We start from the raw sequence: 20021 nt of genomic DNA, 5'->3' as shown, positions 1-20021 counted from the left end.
ATCATGCCCGTCACTCACAACGGAACATCTTCAACGGCTACGACAAGAGAAGAAGATGATGGATGGTGGAGCACCGACAGCGGAAAAGGCAGCGCAAGCCGAGGCTTGCCCGACAGCGCATCCACCAGCGGCACCACTACGGCACCCGGACTAGCATTCGACATGGCGACAGTCCATCAAGCCACCGTACAAGCAGCAGTGAGGGAAGCCATCAACGGGATCGCAAATCTCCAGTCGCAACAGACAGCAGCCATGCCTTTAATCAGCGCATGGGAGAAATCGCGCCTGGTGCCTTTGTTCGATCCAACTTTGTCGGACTCGCCAACCATCGACGCATAGATTCAACGTGTGGACGATTTAGCGTTGGATACCGTCTACCCTTGGACAGACAGAGTAACATCTTATCACGCACTCGAAAAGTTGCATGGACCAGTGAAGATGTGGTACGACTCCGACTTGTCTGTTAACAAAACCTAGCCCGAGTGGAAGGTGGAGTTCAAACGTGCCTTCCTACGGCAGGAGGAATGCATAGGCTGTATCGGGAAATGGAGGACCGAATTTACAAGCGAGGTGAGCCTATCGAGTGCTACTGTTATGACAAATTGGCGAAGGCACGTCATTGTAAACCTCAGCGAGGAAGCTTGCATCGAATATTTTATCACCGGCCTAAACAATCAGGATACCATCCGAGCCATCAGCACCCGTATGTACGACTCTACGGAAGAGCTTCTGAGTTGCCTCAAGCGTCTCGAAGAGCGGGTCGCAACCGTTGGCTCCCGAGAATCAAAACATTCCAAAGTGAGCGAATTTGAAAATCCTGCGGGCCATGGCAATAAGGAAAACCGAGCCGTGGAGACGGCCTTGAACAAGAGCAAACAAAACCAACAAAACTCCGAACCGAGGAGGGAGACGGAAGCATCCGGACCGAGGAGGAAACACCCCTTCCGAAAAAGGAAGACCATGCTGTTTAACTGCAACAAGTACGGTCACGTCTCAACTAACCGAGTGCGCAGCGGAAAGCGAGGTGCAGTAGTTGCAACCAAAGTGGACATGAGGCCCACAACTGCCAAGAAAGAGAGAGTGGGCCGTGTTCAAAGTATCGTGGATCCGGACATCCATGTAGCAAACGCGGTGAACGAAAAGTATTTCCTGCTGGCGGAGGTTAACGGGAACGAAGTGAGAGCTCACGTTGACCTTGGCAGTCAGTGTGTCACTATTCGGCGTAAGGATGCAGATCGGGTCGGGATCAAATACACGGCGATGGAGAAGCCGCTGACTATCGGGGGCTACAGGTCGGGGCGTGTGATGCTGTATGGTGAGGCAAACGTTAACCTCACAGTTTACCAAGCAACAAACAGCCAACGTATACCCGCGCTGATCGTGCCAAATGATTAACAGGCGATTACTATCATCGTGGGACAGCCCTTCACCGAGCAACCTCACGTTACAGTTTTTTGAGGCGATGGAACACTGTGCGTACACATGAAGATGAGAAGAACGGGGATTAAAGTGACGACACGTTACAGTCCATAGAAATTCCTAATCTCCCGCGACGCCCAGTGTGACCTTAATTGTAATTGCGAATCGGTATCACAGTATGCATAAATATCACACACATATACAACCACGGGTGATAGCTTGCTTATTCTGATTAAAATTGAAAGGTTGAAATCGACATATTCAACCAGCGCAATGTGTACGAGATATGCCATGTAGAGTAGCTATGCTCTAAACTAATCTTCGCAGGTCCGTTCCATTTTACCCAATTTCTTGCCCATGACTGTAGGTTGGTAAATAAAACAACTTCTTCGAACACACATATTCTGTGTAAGGTTACATTTATTTTTATGCAGTACAAAATAAGTTGAAATATGTAATGGCTCAAAAGAGAAATAACTAGAAACAAATTCAGCCATATCATTACCAAACTTACTCACCAATGATGAACGGATTCTCATTTAAAAGATACATACATACATACATACATACATACATACATACATACATACATACATACATACATACATACATACATACATACATACATACATACATACATACATACATACATACATACATACATACATACATACATACATACATACATACATACATACATACATACATACATACATACATACATACATACATACATACATACATACATACATACATACATACATACATACATACATACATATACGCACACACACATATACATATGTACACCCATACATACATACACACACTCAGGTGTAAATATTAAAATGAATGGCTATAAAGCAACAATTCTAATAAACTCATTTTGAATATACTACAGAAAGTAACTTACGAGAGAAATCCACCGGCACTGTTAAGTCTGAACACGGTGTTTCTCGAACCATCTCGCAAAAGCTTGATGCATAGTTTTCCCCTGATGCCCAGTGACAAGCACTCTTTATAAAAAACACAAGAATAAAGCCCTTGACAATGTCATGCTAAAGAAAAGGGCTGTGCATCAATATTTTGTACATGTCTGCAATATCACTCTATTTACATAGCTTGGCTCATTCACAAGCCACTAACAAAGCATGTTAGGACACTTGGGCTGAAAGTTGGCACAGCGCGAGTAAATTCTAGACAATACATGAATAATACAAATATAAGCTACTAAGCTCCTTGGTGCAAAGAGTGTTTATATTGACAGCTATAGGTGCCATTTCGTTTCCCCAAAACACTTCTCAAAAGTAGAATCAACTTTATTTAGCTCAAAGTTTCTATTCTGGCGCGTCGTGGTGGCTCAACGGTGGAAGTGACTCTTTCGGCCAAGAAAACAAAGAGCAATTATTTTTCCAGTTCGTGAATTCACCCCATGCTAACATTGAGGCAGCTGGTAGGAGTGCTTTTGGAGAGAGGAAACCACCACATTCCCACCAGTTGTGGCCTTGGGTAGCTACTTCACTTGGACAAAAATGATGAAAAACACTCCTCAAGAAGACTTCAAAGTTTGCACACCAACACAGTTCCCATACAGCTGTCTATTAGTCTGCTTGAAAAATATTGAGTTTACTGGTGGGCAAAGACTGTACACTATGTGAGGTGATGCTCCAGTGCACTGCATGTATGTCTTGCTGCTGGCCTCAACTGCGATGTTGCTCAGTACATATGTGTAAAATAACAACTAATACTGTGCCACTGCCAAGTTTTTATGGGTCGTTTGCATGAAACAGGGAGCACAATAAAAGAACATAACATTTGCCTTCACAACGTTCAAAAACTGTAAATAAATTTCCACAGAGTTTTCACAGTTCATCTGAGGATAGTAATATTGGTTGTAAACACATCCTTACTTCCACTAACAAACTATTTTAAGATGCCAGATTCAATATTAGAGTATACCAGCTATTTTGTAGGGCTAAACAATTGTAGAGGCACCTAGAAAAACACAAGTGAATGCATGCTATAGCTACATATAAAAATAAATACTTTTATTTCTAGTCTGAGTAGAGCTGCATAGATGATAAGTCACTTGCATTACATTATGAACAAACCAATCCGAGCAAAGTATACATTTAAAAAGTTACACTTACACAGTAGATAAGCAGACTGTTGAAGGACGGACAGGCAGTGGGATAATACCCAAGCACTAAAATCTACTGTTAAGATATACTAGGAGTAGTGATGATCCTCTTCCTTCCAAATAAAATAATCCACATAGATTCACTTCCCAGAGCTTATACACTCATGGCATCATTGGTGCTATACAAATGAGTGTACACTGAAGGATTACATCGACTAAGTACATGATTACTGCATCCATGGCTTTACTTCTTGTTCTACAAAAAATGCAAACACAGTTACCATTGGCGACCATGGATGCTGTGATTTCTGGCATGCAAATGTAGAGGCACGCAGGCACTTAACACACATGTTAAAAACTTCAGCTCAAAAATATTTGCCCACTAACACTACAGCAGCCTTTAAATTAGTGTCATAGTTTGGTATCTTTCATGCAAAATTTAAATAATTTCGAATGCAAGCAAAGGAACTGCTGAATAATGCACTGCTAAGAAGTTAAGCAGCAGCTGCTCCTGACATCACAATGTGCTCTTTCTGCTGTTGTAATCTTTGAGCAGGAGAACAGTCACTGGCAGTCCCTTTATACTTGTTGGTCTTCTGTGCTCTGTTCTTGATACACTGTACATGACCGTGGAGCACCAAACCCCTTGTTACTGCTGGAACTTAGAAAAATACAGATCATTGTTACAACCATGCTACATGCAAGAGTGTATAGTTGTCAATTATGTGCTCATATTTACAGATATTGTATTTTCAGAAGCCAATGACAAGCCTCAACACACACACACACACACAAACAGTGAAGGCTGAAAATATATTTAATATGATACAAGAGCAAACCCACAATGTTATAGATGAAGGCATGAAACTTCTGGCAGACATAAAAAGCCAATAGAGTTTCTTTTATTTCGACTTTACACTAGGTGCGAGAAGTAGACCACAAATAAGTGCACTAAGAAACACAAGTTACACTGCATTACAACACAACAGCCAACGTTGATAACTTTAGGGCTATCTAACATAGCCAGCTCACCATACCGCATATAGGAGCAAATGGGCAGTCCAGAAGACACAAAGAACTTGTGGATTATGAGTGTGCTTGTTTCTGACATCTATTATTCTAAATGAAGAAAACCTTTCAGAAATGCACTTCATCAGGGGAAATAATCATACACAACAAACACAACGGGCTCCTACAGGTGCCACCAACACTCACCATTATTGTTGATACCAGTGTCTTGCCGGATGGATATGCTGTGTCCTGCACAGAACACCAAAGGAGCGCTCCATGACTTGGATTGCATGTGTGCTAGCTGCATCGCTCTGCTGCTGAAATAGGCTAGCCACAGTCAGAGAAATGAGAAGCCATGGCTTTGAAACACACTGAACGTCACCTTTAGAGATTAACAATGCATACTTAGGTCAGGTACAATTTGTAGAAAAATATATATCACTATGCAATCGTGGTGAACATGTTCGGCTGAAACACAAGCAACAGCACTGAGAGAGAAAAAGCTACATTAGGTAAAAGATGCAGTTACTGGCCTTATGTCATCTGAGGCTTCTTCAATAGGTCTTTCTCCTCGCAAGTTGTGAACAGCCAGGCAATTTTCACCCACTTGCTATTTCCTTCCAGAGCACTTGATCCACAGAGGGAGTCACAAGCTGGAGAGCTCAATAAGGAATCAAAGTATTCGTGCTCGTTTCAAAGCACAAGCTTTTGAGTCTCTGATTATTGGAGTTTCATTCATAAGCTGCAGGCTTTCAGCTTTCAACATTCTCAATTATCTTGCAATTTAGTTCTATAAATGTTGAATAAGAATTATGTGTAAGAATATTACAGGTATCCACTGAAAGCAACCATGCTTGGGTTTTCAATTTGTGCACAGTAAGTGGTGTTCACGTAATCGTTTGTATTAAAGAAAAACTATCTTTGCAGCCAGCCGTTAGGCAGTTTTGTGCCCTCGAAGCTCCCAAGCAGATTGCAGTCCTTCCAGATGAGGCTGCCATGCATGCTTCCACGCCACATCCGCTGAATGATAACCGTCCGAGCAGTGACATAGGCTTGCACAGTTAGGGAGAACGTGTCCTTCCTATTTTTGTACAGGTGCTCCGAGTAATGATGAGGATTGATGTGCCAGAATGTGCAACCGATGCATCACATGACCTTAACAAACCAATCTCTGCGATCTGTGAAGAGCCAAAAACGAGATATTTAAAAACAATCATTAAAAGCACTCACTTCTAATACTTATTTGAGGAAGCTATCACTTCGTTAAAGTGACCAAAGTCTGCTATAATCACTTTGAAATAAACTGAAGCCTCATGTAAAATTTACGTACCGCAATATATATGTCCTACTGAAGTATAGTACTACCACAGTGGTAATCGTCTATAGAACTAATTTTCCAAAATAACATAAATTTTCCAAAATAACATAACATAAATAAATAACACAGCCTATATAGCCAGTAGGCGCAGTAAAACCGAGTCTTTCAATGCGTAGCCTAGCGAGTAGACGCAGCAAAAGTGGACTTGCACGTGCATATTATCTTCTTTTTATTTGTGAGCAGGGGGTCATGGCTGATAATGTAAGCGCCCAAGCGTTCTTTGAAAATGCGCCAGAAAGAGCATTGACACGTCAGTGTCTCAATGTGTTCAGCGAGAAATTCATTTTCTTGGTATCCCTAGCGGTTGGTACCAACAATGCTGAGGCGGCCAAAAAAGCTTCGTCGCGCCCTCTGGTCCACCGTCGGGTGTCTATAACGCATCAGTTCCCTTAAAACTAAGTGAAAATGGGAGTTGGTGCACAAGAGGGGGGCGGGATGATTTTTAAATGAAAAAAAGAAAAAAGTGAGCCCCGTAACTGCCTCTCAAGGGGAGGACACCTCAACAGTAGCTCACGAGAGATAGGGGTAGAGAAGGGATTAAAGGAATAGGATTAAAAGGGAAAGAGATAGAGAGAGAGAGAGGAAGGAGAGAGCGAGGCGCAGGGAAAGTGAAAACGGAAGTGAAGATAGGAAAGATGGAGACGGTCGCAGGAGACCGAGGACGGGGCACCACTGGCGAAAGCTCTTGTCGACGTCAGGAGATAGCGTAGGGCAAGTCCAGACGGCCAGAGCTACGCTGTCGTCGGGGATCGGCGTCAGGAGATGGCGTAGGGCCAGCACAGTAGGCCAGAGCTGCGCTGTCGTCGGAGATTGCGAGGGCACAACCAGTCGGCACGGAATCCAGCGAGTGAGTATCATTGGCGCACAAGAACCTGTATATTATGTGGGCTCTATTGCATTGATTGTAATGTTACAAACCTTCAACTGCTAATATAACTCGAAAATTGGGAATAGAATTAACGCAAAAGTGAATGGACGCGAGCTCATTGTTACGGATGCATCGGAAGAGAGCAGCTTCCCGCGAGGGGAACTCGAGTAGATGCGTCACAGAAGGTAGAGGGGGTATCACGAGAATGCTACGCAATGGGCATGGTTTGCGAATGCTTAATTGTTATTTCGTCTTTATTATTTTTATTTATTAAATGAAGGAGAAGCGTTGCCTTTAACGAGTGGTGGGACGCCGATGTTGGGTTGTGCCTCACTACATCAGTGAGGCACCACCCAACATCGGCGTCCTACATCAGAGGCGGAACAATTGCCGGCCATGCAGGCCAGGCTAACCCCACCTGCTGCACCACCACCACCACCACCACCACCACGACCATCACTACATCAGGTGAAGGTACTGTTGCTTCCATCGCAGCTACTCTAGTCAAGCAAAGCGTCAATTCAAGCGAAAGCCAAGTAAAGACGCTCTTGACTGAATTTCGAACACGCGCACCTCCGCTTATATACCCACTGCCCGCGATAGAGGAAGAGGAGTTAGGGGGAAAGGTCTGCACTCCCACTGCGCATGCTGGGCTTGCTGAACGCCCGGTGGTGTCTTATCCTTTAATGGCTCCTGGAGTGGATGCCTTGCGGGTGTCTTTCTGGGTCGGCACGAGACGCGAACATGCGGCACGAGACGAGAGCATGCGCAGTGGGGGTATGGACGGAGCCATCGACGCCGAAGCGTGACATCATGTGACTGAGGGTGTGTTCCAATACTCCCCGTAGATGGCTAAAGAGACAGCTAAATGAACGGCGGCCATCTTAAGTCTCACTCCAATTGTCGCGTAGCCGGCAAATAGACAGCTCCGAGAAGACTGCATCGTAAACAAATATTACTTTGCTGTCCAAACAAGATGGCGGCTCAATGAATCGCTCAGATAGATCGGATCTCGCCGGAACGGTCGTCTTCACACAAGCAGACGCTTCTCCAGACGCCCAATGTGAGTACCGTATAATTTTCTTTGGAAAGTGGCTGGGGGGATAGCCGCCGTAGTAGCTCAGTGGTAGAGCATCGAACGCGTTATTCGAAGGTCGCAGGTTCGGTTCCTGTCCACGGCAAGCGATCTTTTCACCCCCTTTTCTTTCTTCACATTTACCTTACAATTTGGTCTAATCACCTCCCCTATACTTTCCTTGGCATTATTGTCTGTTAGATTTCATTAATATTGTGTCAAAACACGCAAAGACGAGCCCTGAATTATACACTTCTTTTCCTTATATATATATATATATATATATATATATATATATATATATATATATATATATATATATATATATATATATATATATATATATATGTATGTATATGGGGAATAATGTGCCAGCCGTATCTTTCTGCGGAGCGAATATCGCCTTTCCGGCAGCCGGGTTCGTCTGCGCACGCGCTTATCTTGTGAGCGATCAGCGCGTGGCTCTTGCCCCCATAGCAGGGGGAGCTTCTACGGGTTCCGCTCTGAACACAAAAACACGGGGCCATATGTGTACCTGGAGCGGCCATTGACACATAGATGCGCTCTACACATTACAAACTGCCTCCAGCGGCGACACACGACTTATAACCGTTAGTATACCAGAATGCGCTGCCCACGTTCTAGTAACGTTGCGTAAGCCTAGGCTTTCACCGGAACGATTCTGTTGTAGTTACCGGGTGCACAAAGGTCACTGCAGTCATTGCACAGTCTATGTTTGCAAGAAGGGCGCGCTTTTCAGACACGGCGAAGTAATAACTGAGACTATTATTTGCGCTCATCTGTACCTGTGAGTACATTTCGTACGTCATTTGTGCTTGAGAAACGTGGGGCAGGTTTCGCTCTTGACCAAAGCGAAGAGCTTCCAATTTGTTGCTATCAGATTCATTGCTTCACCTTTGCAGCAAAGATATGACTATTTTATAAACTCTGCTATAACGTGCCTCGCACTGTCTTGATGCAATGGCCGCCGTGGAGCGATCTCGGAGCCCACTCGTCTGCCCGAGAAGCTCGGGTCATCCTGCATTGCACCACTGAAAGATAGTGTTGTGTCCGCTGATTCAAGCTATGCTCAGTGTTTCGGTAGCGGATTACAAGAAATACATGACAGCAACGGCCGACAAGTAATGCCAATATTTCTGAAAAAGATGGCCCAATGTCAACGTTCAAGGATTGTGTCACAAAAACATCGTTCCATAACATTGCCAATAGCCTAACTGTAAGTTGAAATGATCGTTTTTCTTTGGTAGAAATATTTTGAAATAACCATAATTTAGAGCATCATTGTATACGTCCTCCGGTTACATCTCCGACACGTGCAGTGAAGGGCAGGGTTTTCTAGATGCTTGTTACTAGAAGTTTGTAAAACAGTCTTTAGTCATAGAGCTCAGGAATGTTTTTTTATTAGGAGCGCAGATGCTTCATTGGTGGTGCTAGATCAAACCCTTGCGAGGCAGCGCAGAAGATGTCGTTGACTATTCAAAGGTTCACCATTGGGTGCATGTCTACTAGCTAAGCGTAGGCAGCTTGGTTAATCGTTACTTGCGAATGTGGCATCACAAAAAAATAAACATATACGAACGAAGTAGGTAATGCCACCGTGAATACCAGGCATCAACTGAGTATTGTTCCACAAAAGCAGGTTTCGAATAAGTATAGTGAGGTGCCACGCACTATGCCTCTGCGACCTCAAAGCGCTTGAACTGGGCCGCAATTACCGATGGCGTCACACGTCCACCTGTGCTCAGGTTCAGCTCCCGGGCGAAGTTGCTCCGCCCCCCCCCCCCCCTGTTTTGTTTGCGTGACAAACACATTTCTCCTAATATAATATATTTCTTGTTTAACGAAAGCAGCAGATGATTCCCTGACTCAATGTTCTTCAATAGTCATACAAAAAGTGTTCAATAGCCCGGTTTTCATAACACATGAATTTGCTTGGCAGGCTCTTTTGCGGAAAAAAATAAAAAACGTCATGCATGCTGGCCTGAGTGAGCAATACCGTCTTCTAATAAATAGTCACTTTTTGTGGAATAAAACATGGTACCAATCTGGCGTTCGGGCTGTCCTTTTCACTCCATGCGAATATTTGTGCGCTAAAGGATGCATCACAATCAGTGGCGTAAGTCATGTGTGGGAAACATGGGGGTTCTGACCTTCCTTCTCTTCAGGCGGGGAAGGGGGGCAGCCCTTGCTAGTGCCTTTTCTTAAAATTTTTCTGTGAAACACCATAGATCTCCATTTCGCGATGGTTAGGGATATATCGTTCAACTTTCTTACTGCCTGTATTTTTTTAGCGTGTACCAGTGTTCAGTGTCTCTGAGCTGCATGACACTATTGATATCGCAACGACGCTGGATTGGTTATGCAAATGAATCAACGCAACAATGCAATTACGTGGTATGGGAAATCATATTCATTTTTAATTTGATTTTTAGGTACCGTTTTAATTTTTATATCGGTAAAAAGAATACCTACAATTATGAGAACAATGTATACGCCAGGAAAAGGTGTGTGTCCCTCCTTGTGATTTTTCTGTATTTACGCCACTGGTCATAATACACGTCTTTTCAAATGCCACTGACTAACGTCGCGTATCATAAAATGCTTCACTACAATAGTGGCAGGCCACTTCAACTGGCAAGTATGCATCCGCTGTCAAGTGACCCTTTATCGTCCGAATACAAGCTGTGCCTTTCTGTTCCAGATCATAGTATAACCTTAATTCAAAAGTGGCAGCCTTTCCTCCATCTGACATGCTCAGCGCCTGACCGGCCCCACGAGTGCTGCTGGTGCGTCTTTGGAGCACGACACACGTCTCGGCCAACTAACTGGACGTCCTTGGATTGGAGCCAGACTTTCCGCTTCGCGCTTAGAAAAAAAATCTCATTTCGAATGCCAGCGCTTGCGGGGGATGGTTGGCAGCTTTCTGCGGCATTTCGAGGGATGCACTATGTGCTTTCAACTTGATTCTGATTTTCCTAATGCCTAAATATAAATAACCACTATTATATTCCTTTCTACAGGGAGCACTCTAAAGAAAAAAAGAGGCAAAAAAGATAAGAGAAATATGCAGCTTCTCAAGAACAATGCCAGCAGCTCCACAGAAAAAAAGTAATATCTGGGGTTTTACATTCCAAAACTACGATATAATTGTTAGAAACGCCGTAGGCTCCGGAAATTTCCACTATCCGGTGTTCTTTAACGTACACTGACGTCGTACAGTACGCGGGCTTTTTTTATTTCGCCTTCATGAAATTGTGACCAGCACGACCAGGATCGAACCCGTGACATTTGGGTAAGCTGCCCAGCACTCTAGCCACTGTTACAACGACGTGGACGGCTACACAGCTTGTGACTCGTTGTTTGTCACTATATACTTAACTTTCGTCTGAATCATTAAAAAGCCGCCAGAAGTTGTATTTTACCCAGAGACGTGCAACATTGGCCCCATCACACGTTTCCAGATAATTCATCCTTATAGAGTACGGACATACTCGTTTAAATTGCTGTTTTAAGGGCGGACCTTTTTGCGCTTTGTGGCGCCGTGTCATGCGAACGGTAATCATCATCATCGTCATTATAATGTACCACTACGCACTCGCTTCGTCGTCCTCTTCTGCCTCGCTCTCACAACACGTTCGCCGATCAGTCCGGCGTGGAAAGCTGAAAGCTATAACCGGTGAATATGTTACGCGACGAAAACCACTTAGCATCACGCAGCCACCAGTCATAGGACTGTTCGATCCCGGCTTTGGCGGCCACTCTTCGTTGCCGGCGAAATGTTAGAGGCCCATGCACTGTGCGATGTCAGTGCACGTAGACGGGGCGACGGAGAACACCAGATGGTCGAAGTTTCCGGAGCCCTCCACTACGGCGTATCTCATAATCATAGAGCGGTTTTAGTAGGTGAAACCCCAGATTTTCGTAGTATATATATAAGTAGTAATGTGTGCGCGCCCTTGTTGGACGGAAAGGAACTCGAAAGATGGCGCCAGGTCATGACCACTGCGCGAGCTGAGCCGGCCGGCGGCCGGAGCTGTAATGCGACACCAAAGTGGTTTTGAGAGAAGGCAGAAGAGTGACGGCTGTGCAACCGGAAACGCGCCGTATTCTTGTCTCTCCAGCAGTTTTATATACTTTAACCCTAAATAAACGTCGCTTTGTTAAAGTAATCGTTGTTTCTTTGCCAGTCTTTTCTCTCCTGTCTCCCGAATTATCATCGTTTTACAGCTAACAATTCAGAAGTGCGATAGCGTTTGCTTAGAAGTCATCCATCGAGCCCAATCATGCCCGTCACTCACAACGGAACATCTTCAACGGCTACGACAAGAGAAGAAGATGATGGATGGTGGAGCACCGACAGCGGAAAAGGCAGCGCAAGCCGAGGCTTGCCCGACAGCGCATCCACCAGCGGCACCACTACGGCACCCGGACTAGCATTCGACATGGCGACAGTCCATCAAGCCACCGTACAAGCAGCAGTGAGGGAAGCCATCAACGGGATCGCAAATCTCCAGTCGCAACAGACAGCAGCCATGCCTTTAATCAGCGCATGGGAGAAATCGCGCCTGGTGCCTTTGTTCGATCCAACTTTGTCGGACTCGCCAACCATCGACGCATAGATTCAACGTGTGGACGATTTAGCGTTGGATACCGTCTACCCTTGGACAGACAGAGTAACATCTTATCACGCACTCGAAAAGTTGCATGGACCAGTGAAGATGTGGTACGACTCCGACTTGTCTGTTAACAAAACCTAGCCCGAGTGGAAGGTGGAGTTCAAACGTGCCTTCCTACGGCAGGAGGAATGCATAGGCTGTATCGGGAAATGGAGGACCGAATTTACAAGCGAGGTGAGCCTATCGAGTGCTACTGTTATGACAAATTGGCGAAGGCACGTCATTGTAAACCTCAGCGAGGAAGCTTGCATCGAATATTTTATCACCGGCCTAAACAATCAGGATACCATCCGAGCCATCAGCACCCGTATGTACGACTCTACGGAAGAGCTTCTGAGTTGCCTCAAGCGTCTCGAAGAGCGGGTCGCAACCGTTGGCTCCCGAGAATCAAAACATTCCAAAGTGAGCGAATTTGAAAATCCTGCGGGCCATGGCAATAAGGAAAACCGAGCCGTGGAGACGGCCTTGAACAAGAGCAAACAAAACCAACAAAACTCCGAACCGAGGAGGGAGACGGAAGCATCCGGACCGAGGAGGAAACACCCCTTCCGAAAAAGGAAGACCATGCTGTTTAACTGCAACAAGTACGGTCACGTCTCAACTAACCGAGTGCGCAGCGGAAAGCGAGGTGCAGTAGTTGCAACCAAAGTGGACATGAGGCCCACAACTGCCAAGAAAGAGAGAGTGGGCCGTGTTCAAAGTATCGTGGATCCGGACATCCATGTAGCAAACGCGGTGAACGAAAAGTATTTCCTGCTGGCGGAGGTTAACGGGAACGAAGTGAGAGCTCACGTTGACCTTGGCAGTCAGTGTGTCACTATTCGGCGTAAGGATGCAGATCGGGTCGGGATCAAATACACGGCGATGGAGAAGCCGCTGACTATCGGGGGCTACAGGTCGGGGCGTGTGATGCTGTATGGTGAGGCAAACGTTAACCTCACAGTTTACCAAGCAACAAACAGCCAACGTATACCCGCGCTGATCGTGCCAAATGATTAACAGGCGATTACTATCATCGTGGGACAGCCCTTCACCGAGCAACCTCACGTTACAGTTTTTGAGGCGATGGAACACTGTGCGTACACATGAAGATGAGAAGAACGGGGATTAAAGTGACGACACGTTACAGTCCATAGAAATTCCTAATCTCCCGCGACGCCCAGTCTGCCTTTGGGCCAAATAGTCGACAATTGTTCCGCCGAACTACGTTGGATTTGTCAAGTTCTACGCTACAGGCAGAGAACCCAACGCTGATAATTTAGGAGCGAAGCTTCTTAAGGGGTGAGCCTCTCTATCCTCTGTTGTCGGACGTAGCCACCAATGGCACATGCCTACTCAAGAGCGGGTATGTGCCACAGGGGATGCGAGATGGGAGATGGCGGTACTTGGAGTGTTCACCAGATGGACGCATGGACGGACGCATGGACGGACAGACAGACTAGCAGACCGATGGACGGATGGACGGACGCGCGGAGCAGGTATGTGCCACAGGGGATGCAAGATGGCGGTACTTGGAGTGTTCACTAGATGGACGCATGGACAGACGAACAGACAGACTAGAAGACGGACGGACAGATGGACGGACGGATGGACGCTCAGACAGACGGATAGACGCATGGATGGACGCACAGATGGTCGCGCGGACGGACTGAAGCAAGAACAAATGGGCTGACGGAAGCACGGACGGACTGATGGACGCTTCGCCCCACTCATCATCATTTACTCCGTGGATATGCTGTGATTTTTTTTGTGTGTGTGGACGCATAACTCTGGGGCCAAGAGGGGCACGAACATTGCAAACCTCGTTGCGTCGTTAACGTAGATGCGGCACACGAGACGTGCATTCCTGTAGTGAAAGATTCATAGCAGGAACTCCATACCAAAGCCAATGAGCGGGTCGCGCGAGTGGAGGTCTGTACCTCGATGAAGAGCTGACGCAGGACGTGGCATCAAGTTGCAGTGGCACACAACCATGCTCAATGGTGACCGCGAACATCAAAACAGGCCCAAGCGTAACACCTGAGCACCGCGAGAAACTCTACCGACTCATCGAGGAGTGTAGAGACTGTTTCGCCGACCGCGTTGCAGAGATTGGCGACATGAATGCATCCGAAATGAAAATTGGAATCACCCCCGAAGAAGCTGTAAGGTTTCGCCCATACCGGCTTTCCTTTGCGGACAGGGAGCATGCGAGGGTGTTCATCGAGGAGCTAAAGCAAGCAGGCATCGTTGTTGACTGAAATTCTGATATGCAAGCCCTATACTCCTCGTGCGGAAGAAGTCTGGAGAGCGACGAATATGCGTCGACTACCGTGCGCTCAACACAGTGATGAAAAAAGACCGGTACACGCTGCCTTTAATTGATGATCAGCTCAACCATCTGTGAGGAAAATGTTTTTTCACAAGCTTCGATCTCGCATCGAGCTATTATCAGATTTCTATTGCAAAGGAGTCCCAACCCAAGACCGCATTCATCACGCCTGATGGACATAAGAAATTTGTACGCATGCCATTCAGTTTGGCCAATGACCCGGTGGTATTCCAAAGGAATATCAACGCCATTCTTGGTCTACTGCGATACACAGTGGCCCTTGCTTATATCGTAGACATCTTACTTCCGATGACAACTGTCGAAGAAAGACTTCAGTCTCTGCGAATGATTTTGGAGATCCTCCGAGGAGCGGGACTGACCCTGCAGTCAAGCAAGTGCTACTTATTCTACGAACAAGTGGATTACCTTGGTTACAATATTTCTGCGGAAAGGGTGAGACCAGGAAGCCTCAAAAACGAGTGCGTCGCTGATTTCCCAAAGCCCGCTGACGTCCACCAACTGTGTCAATTCCTGGGTCTCGCTATAGTAACTTCCGAAATTTCGTTGAGGCTTACACGACTATTGCAAGACCACTGACAAAGTTGACAGCCAAAGACGAGGCCTGGGCATGGACGACACAACATGACGCCGCATTCATTGCGCTTAAGAAACGAGCTGTCGTGGCACATTTTTCTTTAGAAGGGAAAACTCAAGTCCATACAGACGCCAGTAAGTATGGACTCGGAACAATACTGCAGCAAGAACAGGCGACCGGGGAGTTTCGTACTGCCGTTTACGTTAGTCGACGAATGTCGGAGTACGAAGAAAGATACCGCTCATACGAGCTTGAAATGCTGGCGGTTGTGTGGGCCCTGGAAAAGTTTCGGGCGTATTTGATGGGACTGAAGTTCACGGTGGTGACCAATTGCAATGTCGTCCGAGAAAAGTTGAACAACAGGGATCTCCTGCCCCGAATCGGCAGATGGTGGCTCCGTGTTCAAGAATTCACCTTCGATATCGAGTATCGGAAAGGAACAACTATGGCGCACGTTGACGCGCTAAGCCGCCCACCGTATGACCCTATACCGATGAAAGAGAGGTTGTTGGTGGCCGTCAGGTTCTCGCCACGTGCATTGATATTGTTACGGTGCGTAGATTGACCAAGCGTCTCAATCAAACGCTTACTCAGATGCTGTCAATGTACGTTTCGTCTGATCATCGTGACTGGGACAGTGCACCGCCCCTTGTCACTTTTGCTTATATTTCTTCACGACATGATACAGTGGGTTATTCACCATTCTATTTGCCATTTTAGTGGGCATCCAGTGTTACCATTTGAGACCTTCAGTCATTCGACCAGACCTTTGTCTACTACACACGCCAGCGACGTCAATGTTCGAGCCCATACAGCACGAAAAGTCGCCCATGACCGACTATCTTTGTCGCAAGCACAGCAAAAAGATTGTTTCGATAGTCGACATCGAAGCGTCCACTTGACTCCGGGATCTCTGGTACTCCTTTGGTCACCCTGCCGCCAAGTCGGCTTATACGAAAAGCTTTTCTCCCGTTACAACGGCCTCTATAGAGTAATTTGCCGACTCAGCGACGTCCATTATGAGATCGCACCTCTGGACTCAGCTTCTTCGACCACGTTACCCCAGACAGACATCGTACACGTTTCTACACTGAAACCATATTACCCTTCTAGCTCTTCATCGCCTTGAAAAGCACCGCGATGACGCTTCCGCCGCGAGAGGGTGATGTTACGGTGCGACATAGACATGAACTATCGTGGTGGTTGCCGAAGATGTAGACGACGAGTAAACGTAGAGCTGGTGCGTGGTACTCGTCGGCCATATCGTCTGGCTGACGATCAGCTGTTTGACAAAACCTCGATATCGCCTACGTCACAATATTGACGAGTGCCTTGCGATTGCTCAACAGAATGATCCCGACATCCAAATAATAAAGGAGCGATTGAGCAGAAGGCAACATCGGTCTAACGAAGAACGGCGAGTTCAAAGCGAATATCTACTCAACCAGGGCAAATTGTTCAAAAAGGTGCACGAACGTGATTCTGCCCTACGACTTCTCTAGAATGTTCAAAGGCACGCACGCTGGCACGTGGTGAAGACTTGCCATGATGACATCGGACACTTTGCTGTCGAGAAAACACTGTCGAAACTGAACAAAACGTGCTGGTTTCCCGGCATGAAGCGCTATACGTCAGACGAGACATCACTGCGTGTGTCGAATGTCTTTCACAAAGTTCCCGCTGGGAGAGAGACCGGGTCAACTGCACAGAATTGACAAAGTCGGCAAGCCATTTCACTGCATTCATGTTGATGACCTCGGTCCATTCATGAGAAGCAAACCTGGCAATGCCTACATCCTGGTGGCTGGTGGTTTCACGAAGTTTGTGTGACTGCGGGCAGTTCGAAGCACGTCGGCGGGACCAGCCATCCAGTTTCTTCACGATGTGGCAGGCATTTTTGGGCCACCAACCATTGTGATCACTGATCGCGGTACTGCTTTCACGAACTTAAGACAACTTGTGACGCCTTCAGTATTGAGCACGTGAAAAACGCCACTGCAACGCCACGAGCTATTGGTAAAATCGAGCGATACAATTGCATGATTGTATCGCTCACACGCTTCGCTCACATGATTGTATCGCTCACACGCAACAACACGCTTCACCAGGCAACGAAGACCAGGGCCCGAATTCACAAAGCTTTCTCTTTGGCTACGCATTTTCTTAGCCAAATATTCTCTTATCTGGAGGGATTACTATAGCGCGGGTATGAATTTAACTTATTCGGCACTTAAGAGGGCAAGGAGGACCGACGATAGCCGATGAAACGACAAGGAAAGAAAGAGGTGTGTGCCGATAATATCAAGGTAGCACGCAAAGCGTCTAGCATCGAGAGTATACGATGATAGCCAATGATTTGCTGCATCTAAGTTTCAGTTCCGCGAGCGTCTGCTACAGCGCTTACGGGATCCCGCGTACGTTGTAATAGACGTTTTGGTGGGCGGTGCAAAGCCAAGCACTCGCCTTTAATCAACGACTGTAGCTAAAAAAAATAATTGCTTGATGGCCTTAAGCCACCGAGCAATCCATGCACTATCTCGCCAAGTACAAGTAAACAACACTCCAGGTGCACCACATAAATGAAACCACACATAAATCTATGCATGCATTGTTTGAAAATGTGCCTTGAATGTCTTCCCTTATTTAAAGCGACCACTTACCTTACATTTCATTGAAGCTGCGCTGCTACTTAACTAATTCCGTGCAATCTAGCACGGTATAATGGTGAACGTAAGGGTGTTTTGTACCTATAGTCAAAGGTAGCCTTTGTTACAATATTCTTATTACAAGACACATGAGCGACTTTGGTGCCTGCAGACGAATTGTGCTAAAATAGATAACAGCAGTAATCAAATGAAATTGTGAGCGCAATTTCGCTGGTTCCATGCACCGCGGTTTTATAAAGCCGGAATGCGAGAACGTGCATACGCTTACGCTTAGGTATATGTCTACGTAAAATGAGGGAGACTCGTCGGGAGGTGTCTCAGTGCTAATGCTTTTCACAAAACACGGTGCAAATATTTCGTCCAGCGTTGTTTGAGTGCGCAAACAAAGCAAGGGACGTGTATACGAGTCTTGAGGTCGAGAGACGTTATCACACGTGCGAAAAGGATGAAGAGAGAGAGAGAGAGAGACTCTCGTTTCGGCTTCGCGAAAGCTTGAAATTGATAGGTAATAAAGACAATTTTCTGGCCCAGCAGACGTCAGGGAAAGTCTCCGCAAAGCAGCGTCAGATGCTCGGAAAGCATAAAAAAGAGGAGTACGCGATATATGGGAGTGACAGCCACTCAGAAAGCGAGATGAAGTGTGACTGTCCTTAGATGTGAGAATCATTGCTAATTAGGAGAGTTGAGTTAATGAGCCAAAACTTTCCTAAATAACGATAATGGAAGCAAACTGAGCATTCATCTAGTGAAAGTGACACTAGTGACAGTGAACTCATAATAGTTGATTAGCGTTGTCACAGGCTGTTATATATTTTTATTTTCTTATTTATATTTGGCAAACTATGAGAAGGTAGCCTACGTTAGAGCCGGCTATCCCAACGTCATGACAGTAATGTACAAGAATAAATAGCGCACGGTTATACAGTCACACGTGGCGGTTTCTATCTTCTAGTAACCTTGGGCAAACGCATTCTAACTATTTTTTCTATTTTTGACAAAGTTTCACCGGACGTTTTTGCATTTGGCTTCATTCGAAGGAATGACAATATATCAGCAATAGGGCGAATGCAAGCACTGCTGCAGTGGACGAGCGGTTACAGCGCCCAACTACAATCTACGAGGTACTTGGTTCGATTCGCAGAATCACTGAGAACTTTTTTTTTTTTTCAAGAGGTTGCCCGGCCTGACACTATGCGTGGTGGTGGGTACTAATTTTTTGAGAAGTAGGCTTTCGCACTTGCTTCTTTCACTCCCCTTTTAACCCAAAAGCGCTGTATTGTGCTCCTTTAAAAATTAAACAATTCAGGGTTCATAATTTTTTCCTCCATTCTCTCTTATCGCAAAAGTGTCCAGTGCTGAAATACCAAATTATACCTGGTATATTACTTTTCACGTGTTTGGATATTCGACCAGCAATCAGTCTTCACGGTGTTTTGAAGAAAATCTACACATGCAGTGAGCTAACTGCTTGCAGCCAAGTTGACTGCCTTTGTAGGGACACGCTTTCGTGCTAATTTGGTGGGCATCATCACGTGCAGCAAGACCAAAGAGCACGGACAGTTAGCGCTGACGCGAACAGAGTGATTAGTTTGTGTCTTCTCTCCCGCTATTTGTCATGCTGCACGCTTCAGTGTAATGTCGCTGTCAATGGTTAAAATGAACTATAGCAGTTAATCGAGTTCTGCTGAGAGGGTTCCCTATTGTCCAGAATGGAACAGAACAATGGCAATTTGATTTGTGTGATAAAGAGATACCCTGCTTTTGGTTACTAGAATAAATTTCTAAACAGAAGTTTATTTTTATTACCAACAGTTCCAGTGCAGATGAAAGGTGCATGGACAAAATTCGTGTATTCAGCTTG

General features: G+C 45.9%; 1 protein-coding gene and 1 long non-coding RNA gene across 3 annotated transcripts in view; one reads left to right on the top strand and one right to left on the bottom strand.

Moving 5' to 3' along the window:
- Positions 1-20021, top strand: part of LOC119177990 (FRAS1-related extracellular matrix protein 2) — a 290210-nt gene that overhangs the window by 69566 nt on the left and 200623 nt on the right. The gene's annotated exons all lie outside the window — the stretch shown is intronic.
- Positions 1620-5964, bottom strand: LOC142782558 (uncharacterized). Its single transcript, XR_012888406.1, has 2 exons — positions 4775-5964; positions 1620-4220 (listed from the first exon to the last, which is right to left on the bottom strand). It is a non-coding gene; the product is annotated as an uncharacterized LOC142782558 (long non-coding RNA).

The sequence above is a fragment of the Rhipicephalus microplus genome, chromosome 2 (genome assembly GCF_043290135.1).
Source record: "Rhipicephalus microplus isolate Deutch F79 chromosome 2, USDA_Rmic, whole genome shotgun sequence".
In the NCBI taxonomy this organism is placed as follows: domain Eukaryota; kingdom Metazoa; phylum Arthropoda; class Arachnida; order Ixodida; family Ixodidae; genus Rhipicephalus; species Rhipicephalus microplus.
This window is presented reverse-complemented; position numbering and strand designations above follow the sequence as displayed.